Genomic DNA, 11233 nt, shown 5'->3' on the forward strand with positions numbered 1-11233 from the left:
CTGTCTTTTCAACCTAGGAGGATGATTCAATCTTTTCCTTTATGTGACCAATTCAGTTTTCCGCAGTTGTGATTCTACTCTTTATTAACAATCACGTAGTTAAAAGTTTTAGTTGTAGTAATACTAGTTTCTTCATATTTCTTCACCAAGTCATTCCTTTATGTTTCCATCTGAGCCTCTCACCTAATATTTGGTCTTTATCTCAGAGGCTAAGTTTTATTGAATTTTATTGTGAGCATGAAGCAGATGTTATCTGAACTTTATTCTTGTAGTATTTCTTTTTCAGATGGATGCTCTTTCTCTATTTCTTGATTACAATGGTATTTATATTTATTTTTCAGAATGTTCTTATAGATTCTGTATTGCTAATACGTCCTTTAACATGAGAATTGAATTTAGGCCTCATATTAGATCTAAAACAGGCAGGCAGATTGTGTGGGTTCTAGTCATACACCTAGACCATGCTGGTATATTCCAGCAATGCTTAAGTTAGCAGCTCAGTTGGTATAAGTTTCCATGATTATGTCAGTGATTACCCTAGCTGGCTGGGAATGGAGAAAGATTTAGGGTTGTGGGCAGGTCCAGAAGAAGCAGTTTATTTATGAACCATTTCTTCCTTGTTTTTGGTGAGGAGATGGAACCAGGAATCACCTTTATCTCTCTCTCTGTTTTTATGATTTTGTCCAGTTTTCACTCCTTGTCCTCAGTGTGTGTGTGTGTGTGTGTGGCCTCTTTATTGCCATCAAGAATCTTGGGAGAGCTCTGCCACATTAAGGTGGTGTCAGCCACTCTGAGGTTTTCCTTTAATGGGGTCACAAGTCTTGTTAACCTCCCCAAAAGAGCCACTTTGAAAGCTTTTCATCCATAGTGGCAGAATGGTTCCCAACAATGAATTCCCTAGGTCTTTTCCTTCCCACCTTTGCCTCAGATGATCCTCTCCTCCTCCAGTTAGGATTGTGGGTGGATTCTGTCAATTGCCTTAATAGATACTTTTTAAATTTAATTTTCGTCGAATTGTCTACCTATAATTTTAAGTAGAAAGAGCACAGAAAATCCCTAGTGATGTAACATTTATAAAGCAACATTTCTGATAATCAGTTCAACTTCAACGATGGCATTGCATAGGGAAATCCAGCATTCTCTCTCTGCAGCAGCAAATTTGAGGCGGAACAGAATTTACGGTAATCATCATTCCATGCCATTGAGCAGCCTCCTTCCTTAAAGGAAAAGCTACCAATAGAAATGTTGACAATAGATAATCAGCATCTGGTTACAAAACTTGAGCAATTCTCAGACAATGGCTTCGAAATGCTTGGAGTGGTGACAGTATTAAAAAATTCTAATCGTGTTCTGAGAAACCTCTTCTACTTAGGTCATTACTATGTACTCTTGAAATCATGACAGAATTGTCTCCCAAAGCCTTTCCAAAAAACTTCTAGGTTCCACCCTCTGCCCCATTAACTATTGATCCTCCTGAGCACCTATGCCCAGACCAAGAGGCCTCTTAAAATCACTATTTTATAAATTCTTTAATCCTTCATGCTCCAAAAAGGTCCGGAGTGTGCGTGTCTCCAGCTCTTAATTACTTGTCGGAGGCACAATGGAGCTTCTAGATACTGTGTGTTTAAAAAAAGGATAAGTGAGCAGCCTAGGTAAAGAACTACTGCAAATCAATAAGAAAAAGATCATCAGCCATACGGAATAATAGGCAGAAGATAGAAGATAGAAGATTTCACAGAACAAATCCAAATGGCCAAGAATATGAGAGATGCTCAACCTTATTAGCATTCAGAAGAATAAAAATTAAAACAACCAAATGATCCATAAAACAAATGAACCATTCCATAACCATGAAATTGGCAGAATTTAAGAAGTTTGCTGATACCAAGTGATGGTAGAGAAAGGGAACTCACCATCACTGATGGCAGCAGTGCTAACTGGGGTAGTCACCTCGGGAAGTGATTTGGGGATATTAAGCATGGCTCAAAATTCCCATAGCCTAAGACCCTCAATCCTACTTCTGGGTTTATAACTTAGTGAAACTTTTACACATGTGCAAAAGGGAAACATGCCAAAGAATGTTCTCTGCAGCATTGTTTTTAATAACAAAAAATTGGAAACAACTCAAATGTTCATCTGTCAGAGAATAGGGATTAATAAATTGTGATATATTGATAACAGTGGAATGGTGAGCAACAGCTAAAATGAATGAGCGATATTTTCATATATCAATATGAACAGATCTTAAAAACTGTTGCATGAGAAAAAGCAAGTTACATTTTTATACCATTTATTTAAATTAAAAATGGTAAGCATGGTAATGCTTTATAGCATTTATGGATACATGTAGACACACACACTCACAGGAAAAGTTTAAAAACATGGATTAGACATCCTCTATATTTACAATGAACCTTGCTTTCTGGGATTGGATGTTTGCTTACAGGAACAGAGTGGTGTCAACCTTCTCTGTAATGTGTATGTTTATTTCTTTAAATAAAAACGATCTTGCAGTAACTATTGCAAAATCTGTTCATTTTGAGTGGGGAGTACATCACTATTGGTTGAATTATCCTTTGTAAATGTTAGTTTAGTTTAGTTTTGTTTTCCATTAAAAACATCCCAGACATTTTATCCTCCAGGTCCATGGTCTCCTGTAACTAAATCCCTTGGGAACCAGAGCACATGAAAGATGATAAGGGCTTCCCTTTCCCCCTCTGCACCTTGAGGAGCTGCTTGGTTAGACACTAATTCCATCTTGACAAAGTTTTTCTGGCAGCATTCTGCTCAACTGCACATATGGTAAATACCCTTAAAAGGCAGTATCAATCCAGCTGTGAGGGGTGGGGGGAGGGGGACTATTTTAGCATTGCAATTCATCTGCAGTGATTTATAATTTTTAAAATATTTTACCATGTTAGAATACTACCTGAATATAACACAACTCAAATGAGACATTTATGTACTCAGACAGTATTCCTATTTGTCTCATCTGTATCCATGGCGGGTATTCTCAGGAGTGCACAATTCTCTAAAAAGTAAATTGTGATCTCCTTATTTTAAAACATGGCAACATCAGAGGTAGACACGTGTTCCTCTGACTCTCCACATTTAATAATCATCCTATTCCTGAACTAAAAGCAAGAGCCTGAGTATTATGAAAAATAAAATCCAGGGGAAGAATTGTACTTTTTTGGACCTCATCAGAATTAGCTGGAGTGTCTTGAAGTGTTTGAAAGGAAATTTTGCCTTGCCCAGGGCTGGAGTGAGGGCTGGAATTGAAGAGAGGGGATCAATATGGGAGCTGTCCCAGCTCTGCCTAAAGTGCTGTGTTGATTAGAGGAAATGGCTTATCATTTCTTCTTACAATGTGGAAAAGAAACCATTTGTGGAATCAATAGAAGGCTGGCAGAGCCCATCAGCTGTAGTTCTGAGCTAATGTATCTTCATTACTATGAGGTACATGAATCAGAAGGAACCTGAATCCCACAACCCCGTGCACTATCCCACATAAATGCATCACACTGGTTATCAGACATGTATGGTTATTATATATATTTTATATACATATTATGCATATATTATACACATGTGGTTGTTACAAATTATATGTTATAATATATATTATATGTTGGGCATATATGGTTATTATATATATTATCCACATATTATATATCCATATATGACATATATGGTTATTATATATTTTATAATATATAATATATATCATATGTTAGGCATATATGGTTACTACATGCCAAGGGAAGCTGGACGTTAATTTGTCTAACAGGGAAACAAATGCTGGTTTTGTTTTTATTGTCTGGATAGCTTAATAGTTTCCTTATGAGAAAATTCCAAATCTATTGTGGCTCCATTACAAGGACCAGCAGGAAGAGTGGAAGGATACAAAATATATTTACTCTGACCATGAGGTGTGCAATCATTTCAGCTGCTGGAAAACTTTGGGAACTTCAAATAGCTAATGTGAAGTCAAGAAGAAGAGAACTTTTTCCCCGTTAGTGCTGTATAGGGACCACTGAAAAAGAACACATAGAAAATGCTTGTGCCCTTGCAAAACAGCCAAGGCACAGCTGACATAAGACCCCCTTTCATCCTGCCAGTTATTTCTGGGCTAGAATGTTTAAATAAGTACAAGATGGATAGTTCCTCAGGATTTTGGAGCTGAACAGAGAACCTTTTAGCTGAGGCAGGGTGCAACTGTGGAGGCAGCCACACTGCAAGGAAAAAGTTTTCAACCATGGAGGTTTGGCTCAGAAAGCAGTAGCTGGGCAGCTGGACTCCAAAGACTCACACCTTTCAACCAGTAAAATCTGTTTATAGGTCCTTGAAAATATTGGATCCCCGTAGTCTGGCCTGGCTAGGGAATTGTATTGCAGTATCAACAAGCCATACTGAACTTGAACCTTTTCCTTCTAAGTAATTCAAATATACCCCAAGATACTTACTAGGACTTTGGGAGCCATGTAAACAACAGACCACTTCCCCCTCTGGGGTCAGATCTCACTGAGAAATGTATCACTAGAAATAAGATTGTTAAAGACCAAAATGCCAGGTTTAAAATTTTTTTTTTCAACGTTTATTTATTTATTTTTTTGGGACAGAGAGAGACAGAGCATGAACGGGGAAGGGGCAGAGAGAGAGGGAGACACAGAATCGGAAACAGGCTCCAGGCTCTGAGCCATCAGCCCAGAGCCTGACGCAGGGCTCGAACTCACGGACCGCGAGATCGTGACCTGGCTGAAGTCGGACGCTTAACCGACTGAGCCACCCAGGCGCCCCCAAAATGCCAGGTTCTAATAACGAAGTTGAGTTGGACATAATGTGGATCTGTGACCACCAACACTTTTCTCTCGGAACGAAAACCTCCCAACCAGCCAGGGCAGAGGGGGACAGCTTCAGGCCTCTAGCTGGGCAGGCCAGTGCAGAGATGAAGCTACTCCCACAGAAAGAATGCTGAGCCCCAGAGCCAGGCCCTTTTCCCCAACTTACACAACTGGTCAGAGAGGGGGAGAAGAAGAAGGAAGGGAGCAGGGAAAAAAGTCCGACTGTTTCACTCACACTTTTCCTTTCTAGGGGAATGTGTCCCTCTACAGAAGTACAAAAAGTGTTACAGTGTTTGTAATTGACTAAAGCTCATTATAATGCACATCCTGGAGGTCAGTCTAGTTAACCCAAATGGAAATACATACTTTAGCATTGTTGGGAACACTCAAATCTGCCCACTGGAAAATTATAAATTAGTAGTTGTTGGGAATCAACACCAACCCATCTTCCATATTACAGATACAAAATCAAGGACCTCCTAAGACCCACTTGCTCATGGGTTATTACATAACCAGTGCAATTCCAAGCACATGTGTTATCTCATTTGATCCCTGTCATCATGGTGAAATTAGCATATTGTCATTTCCATTTTAGAGATGATAAAATTATTACCTCAGGAAAGACTTATCCAAGGTCACTTAGGGAGTGAGTAGTAGAGCAAGGACTCAAACCCAGGCACTGGGGTCCACAGTCCAGCCTTCTTCACCATGTCAGGGCTCAGAGTCCTTTAGAGAAGAGCCTGTCTAACCTTCCCATTCCACTGCAAGGGAAACAGGTCCAGAAGTCAGTGGGTTCTTGACTGGACTTATTTTATAAATGTAGCTCATTTTGCCTAAATATTCTTCCAGATGGTGGATTTGTTGGGTACTTTCCAGAAGAAATGGATCAATTCATCTCTTCTCCTTCCACATAAGTGCTCGATAAATAACACAATAAAGCCTTTGACTTCTCACACTATTAAGGATGAATATGAGAAAATTTGGTTGGTTCAGTTAACACACTACAGTTTCATTTACTGAGATGATTTTCAATGAAAAACTTATTAACCAAGCACAGAGATAATAAGGAAGTCCAAATGCCAAAATATGATATTCTTTAATTACATGAAGAAATCTTTGGAAACAAAGGCTGTGGAATATATTTTGACTTCTCTATAATAAAAATGTAGCCCTACTGAATTTTAATTACAGGAATTATTGATCCCTGAAATATAAGAGGTGGAAAAAATGTTTTCATTAAATAAAATTACGATAACTTTAATAGTGAGCTACAGTGGGATCATCCAATATTTTTGGTGTCTATGCAGAGTACATGAAATGGACAATACAGTTAATTTGATTCATGTAGTCATGATACACTGAACCTTATCATCTGCCTACTCCCCTCATCCAAATACATACAAGGGAAGCCTTGGGGAGGGGCAGTGTAACAGAGTTACCCGGAAACAACTAAAACAAAGAAAGATGGCCAGGACATGGGATTGTGAACCACTGTATCTTGCCACATCACTGTCCCAGAGAACCATGGGGGGAATTCATCAATAGAATAAGAAAATTAGCCTGGAAAACTGATAGTACCTATAATGCTGAGATTTTGCCTCCCAAGTCCTAATGTTAAACTTGGTTAAGTTAGGCCAGGTCATAGGCAGATTCTTTTCATTGAGACTAGATAGGTTCAAGTCTAGAACTAACCAGGCTGAAGCTTCACCTTTTTCTCTAAATCTCAAGGCCATATTCCTAAATTTTACCATTTCCACGTGGAGTTGGCTGGTCTGAAGCACACCTGCCAGCAAGGGAGCCCTGAGGAAGTCAGGGACACCTACTGGTAGCCCACGGACTGTAGCTGGCCTGAAAATACATTTTATTTGACTTCAACAGGTTTTAAAATTATAATTAATTTTAAACCCAAGAGATATTTTACATGAAATAATTAGATTTCTAGCTTTCTTAAAGAGTTGGCAGATCTGGGTAACTGGGCCCACGTGCTTCCAGGAGGCTGGAGCTGCATCATGGTTGCCCCTTTGATGAGTTATGGAAACCCCCATGTACACAGGGCCCGTGAGCCTGGTTTGTCCACACCACGACCTCATATGTTAATTGCTCAATTCTATAGTATTTGACTTTATAACTTTTCTGATCTAGATTGCTGGAAACTCCTGGGAAATAAAACCCAACAAAGAGGTAGATACTCTCTCAACTCAACTCTGGCAGTCTATCCTAATCATGTCCTTGGTTTTGGGCAGCACTGTCCCTCCTTTGAGAACAGAGTGACACCTAACTTGGCAACTATCCTCATGGGATGAGGAGGAGGAAGAGGAAAAGAAGGAAGACAAGAAGAGGAGGAGGAAGAGGGGAGAAAGAGAGGGAAAGATTGGAGGGAAGTGTTGACCCTGCTGGAGGTCAACATGGTGTCTATGATAGGTGTATAATAAATGCTCTTAGTCCTTGACAACAAATATGAAACAGTCATTCAATTTTGTCAATTCTACCCAAACACAACTAATTTTATGGGGGGAAAAAAGCAGTCAGTAAAAAGTAGATCAGCCAATCCTACTTTTTTGACCCAATTGACTACTAGCCTTCGTGCTTGCATTTACTTTAGTGAAAAGGTCACCTTTATTTCTAGGATAATTAAAGAAAAGATCTTACTAGTCTGACCAGTGACTATAAAATGTAGCTTTCCTGCTTCGTTTGTAAAGTTGCATCAGGTAACTGTCTCATCTGACACAGGAGAAAGCACACCAGGAATCGCAGGACCATCACCAGTATTCACCATTAAAAGGCTTGCAAATGAGTTAACCGTGATTTATTCAGAGTTCTCAGAGTAATTCACTCCCATTTCCTTCATGCCTGAATAATGAGCTTCATATCTTTTTGAGTGGATAATATTTCTAAAATGACCTTATAATTCATTTCACACCATCTTGTTATAATAACTCCTTTTTGTATTAAAGCTGTGTGCACAAAGGAATAAATAAATGGATAAAATCCTTTGGACCAAATTCCTGTGCTGCAGGATGGGTTCACATACATTAAGGAGATCTGGATCATTGTCTCAGGTCTGCCATCAGCCATTGAATGACTCGGCACAGTCACTACCCCTCTGTGGGCCTCAGGGTTTCAGCAGTGAAAAGAAGATGTGAACTAGTTCCTCAGATACTCTGCAGCTGTTCCCCTTTCAGAGGCAAAGAGTTGTGGGAAGGGTCCCTAAAGTCAAGACAGGCCACTACCACTGAGGACTAACACGTGAGCAGATACAAGAGAAGTATGAGTTTCCCCTCTGCATTTCTGTGTACAAAGACCTCCTATTCAATTTGATCACTTAAGTATGTTGAAAAAATAGAGTTAAACCAAGAAATCATAATGATTGACACATACCTTAAGTATTTTAACACATATAGATGTTCATTTATTTCCAAATTTTTCATAAGCCAAAACCCTTTGTTTGGTTTTGGGTCTGCTGATTGCAGTCACCCATCAGGAACTGTCTATGATTTTCAGCTTTGATTTGTTTGAAGGGGAAAAATAACTTAAAAATCTTTGCGAAGGTATGTGACTTACAAAATTCTTCTGAATTTTATAATTTTGTATCATTTTCTGATTGTCTCTCACCCACACCTAAATTATTGACATTTTCTAGTTGTTTACCTTTATCAAGACTCCTAAGTCAACTCATTTTTCACAAGAATAAACACTGTTTATACCTTCACCTTTCATTAGTTTATATATATATTATATATATATTTTTTTTATTTCACCTTCACTTGTAATTAGTTAATATATATAACATATAACATATATAAATGTATATTATACATAATATATATATATATTATATATATATATTTTATTTAAATTCCAGTTAGTTAGCATACAGTATAATATTAGTTTCAGATATACAATTTAACTGATTCAACACTGGCATACAACACCTGGTGCTCATCACAAGTGCACTCCTAAATACCCATCTCTCATTTCACCCATTCCTCCACACAGCTCCCCTCTGGTAACCATATATATACATATATGTGTGTGTGTGTGTGTGTGTGTGTGTGTGTGTGACTTCTCTGCCATCAGACACATCACACACACACACACACATATATATACACATATACATATATATACACACACACACACACACACACACATATACACACAGACACATAAATATACACATCACATCTTTACCCATTCATCAGTCGATGGACATTTTGGGCTCTTTTTGTAATTTGGCTATTGTTGATAATGCATTGGGGTGCATGCATCCCTTCAAATCAGTATTTTTGTATCCTTTAGGTAAATACCCAGTAATGTAAATGCTGGATCATAGGATAGTTCTATTTTCAACTTTTTGAGGAAACTCCATACTGTTCTCCAGAGTGGCTGCACCAGTTTGCATTTCCACCAATAGTTTAAGAGTGTTCTCCTTTTCCTACATCCTCACCAACACCTGTCATTCCCCCCAGAGTTGTTCATTTTAGCCATTATGATGGGTATGAGGTGCTATCTCATCATAGCTTTGATTTGTATTTCCTTGATGATGAGTGATGTTGAGCAGCTTTTCATGTGTCTGTTGGCCATATGTATGTCTTCTTTAGAAAAATGTCTATTCATATCTTCTGCCAACTTTTTAAAAGTGGATTATTTGTTTTTTGGATGGTGAGTTTGATAAGTTCTTTATATATATTGGATACTAACTCTTTACTAGATATGTCTTTTGCAAATATCTTCTCCCATTCAGTAGGTTGCCTTTTAGTTTTGTTGATTATTTCCTTTGATTCACAGAAGATTTTTATTTTGATGTAGTCCCAATAGTTTATTTTTGCTTTTGTTTCCCTTGCCTCAGGAGACATATCTAGTAAGAACTTGCCATAGCCAATGTCAAAGAGGTTACCACCTGTGTTCTCCTCTAGAATTTTAATGGTTTTCTACCTCACATTTAGGTCTTTCATCCATTTTGCATTTATTTTTGTGTATGGTGTAAGAAAGTAGTCCAGCTTCATTCTTTTTCATGTTGCTGTTCAGTTTTCCTAACACTATTTGTTGAAGAGACTTTCTTTCCATTGGATATTCTTCCCTGCTTTGTCAAAGGTTAATTGGCCATACAGTTGTGGCTTCATTTCTGGGTTTTCTATTCTGTTCCATTGATCTATGCATCTATTTTTGTGTTGTTTTGATTCTGCTGTTTTGTGCTGATTTGATGCATACTGTTTTGATTATTACAGCTTTGTAATATAACTTGAAGTCCAGAAGTTTGATGCCTCCAGCTTTGCTTTTCTTTTTCAAGGTTGATTTCGCTATGCAGGGTCTTGTCTGGTTCCATACAAATATTAGGATTGTTTGCTCTAGCTCTGAAAAATTCTGGTTGTATTTGGATAGGGGTTGCATTAAATGTGTGGATTACTTTGAGTAATAGAGACATTTTATTGATACTTGTTCTTCTAATTCATGAGCATGGAATGTTTTCCCACTTCTTTGTGTTATCTTCAATTTCTTTCCTCAGTGTTTTACAGTTTTCAGAGTATAAATCTTTCACCGTATTCCCAGTATCTTGTGGGTTTTGGAAAAATCTGGAACGCTTCACAAATCTGCATGCCATCCTTATGCAGGGGCTGTGTGGATCTTCTATCATTCTAATTTTAGTAAATGTGCTGCTGAAGAGAGCACTCATTAGTTAATATTTAATTACATTATGAAACTGTAATGTGTGTGTGTGACCAGGTTTGGGAAACAACACGAAAGTGTTTGGTAAGTTCAGAACTCAAATGGAGTGCATGGATGGACTAGAGTAAAGCATACTAGATACTAGTCATCTGCATGCTGAGGTACTAGTTAACCCATTTGTTTAATAAAAAGTCAGTTAAGTGGAGGGGATCAATAGGACTGCCCACTGTACATTTTATCAGTTTATCTGCAAAGAACCCAAATAAAATTCACAAACATCGGCAAAGAAAGAAAGTTATTGGACAGATCTGAGAAGACACAACAAGATGAAATAAAGCTGAACAGCCAGGTTCTCAGTAGGATGGGAACTAGGGAAGAACTGGCTATCTTGGGAGCAGGCACTAATGGATAGTCTTCTACAGGTCTATCACTGGATGAGTTGGCTCCAATGTTTTTCATCTTTGTGTCACTCTGATGAGGATCTGAATGTCTATGAGAAGGACTCTGATTGGCTTCTGTATCATACAGACTCTCCTCAACCAGGGAAGAGCAGACCCTACAAAGGATCCTCCACCAAGACTACATGCACTAGGGAGGGATCATTCTCCAGAGACAACCCAAGGAAGGGGCTGTAAACAGAGGAGGGGGAATGTGCATAGTGATCTTTAAGTTTAGGCAAGAAACCACATTAGCCAGGAGAAGATTTAGTGCCCTAGAAATGA

General features: G+C 38.4%; 1 non-coding gene across 1 annotated transcript; it reads right to left on the minus strand.

The window, feature by feature from the left end:
• Window positions 1-10411: 10411 nt before the first annotated feature.
• LOC123581802 lies at window positions 10412-10514 on the minus strand. Its single transcript, XR_006704030.1, has one exon. It is a non-coding gene; the product is annotated as a U6 spliceosomal RNA (small nuclear RNA).
• Between the last annotated feature and the right edge of the window lie 719 nt (window positions 10515-11233).

This window comes from Leopardus geoffroyi, chromosome A1 (genome assembly GCF_018350155.1).
Source record: "Leopardus geoffroyi isolate Oge1 chromosome A1, O.geoffroyi_Oge1_pat1.0, whole genome shotgun sequence".
Lineage (NCBI taxonomy): Eukaryota > Metazoa > Chordata > Mammalia > Carnivora > Felidae > Leopardus > Leopardus geoffroyi.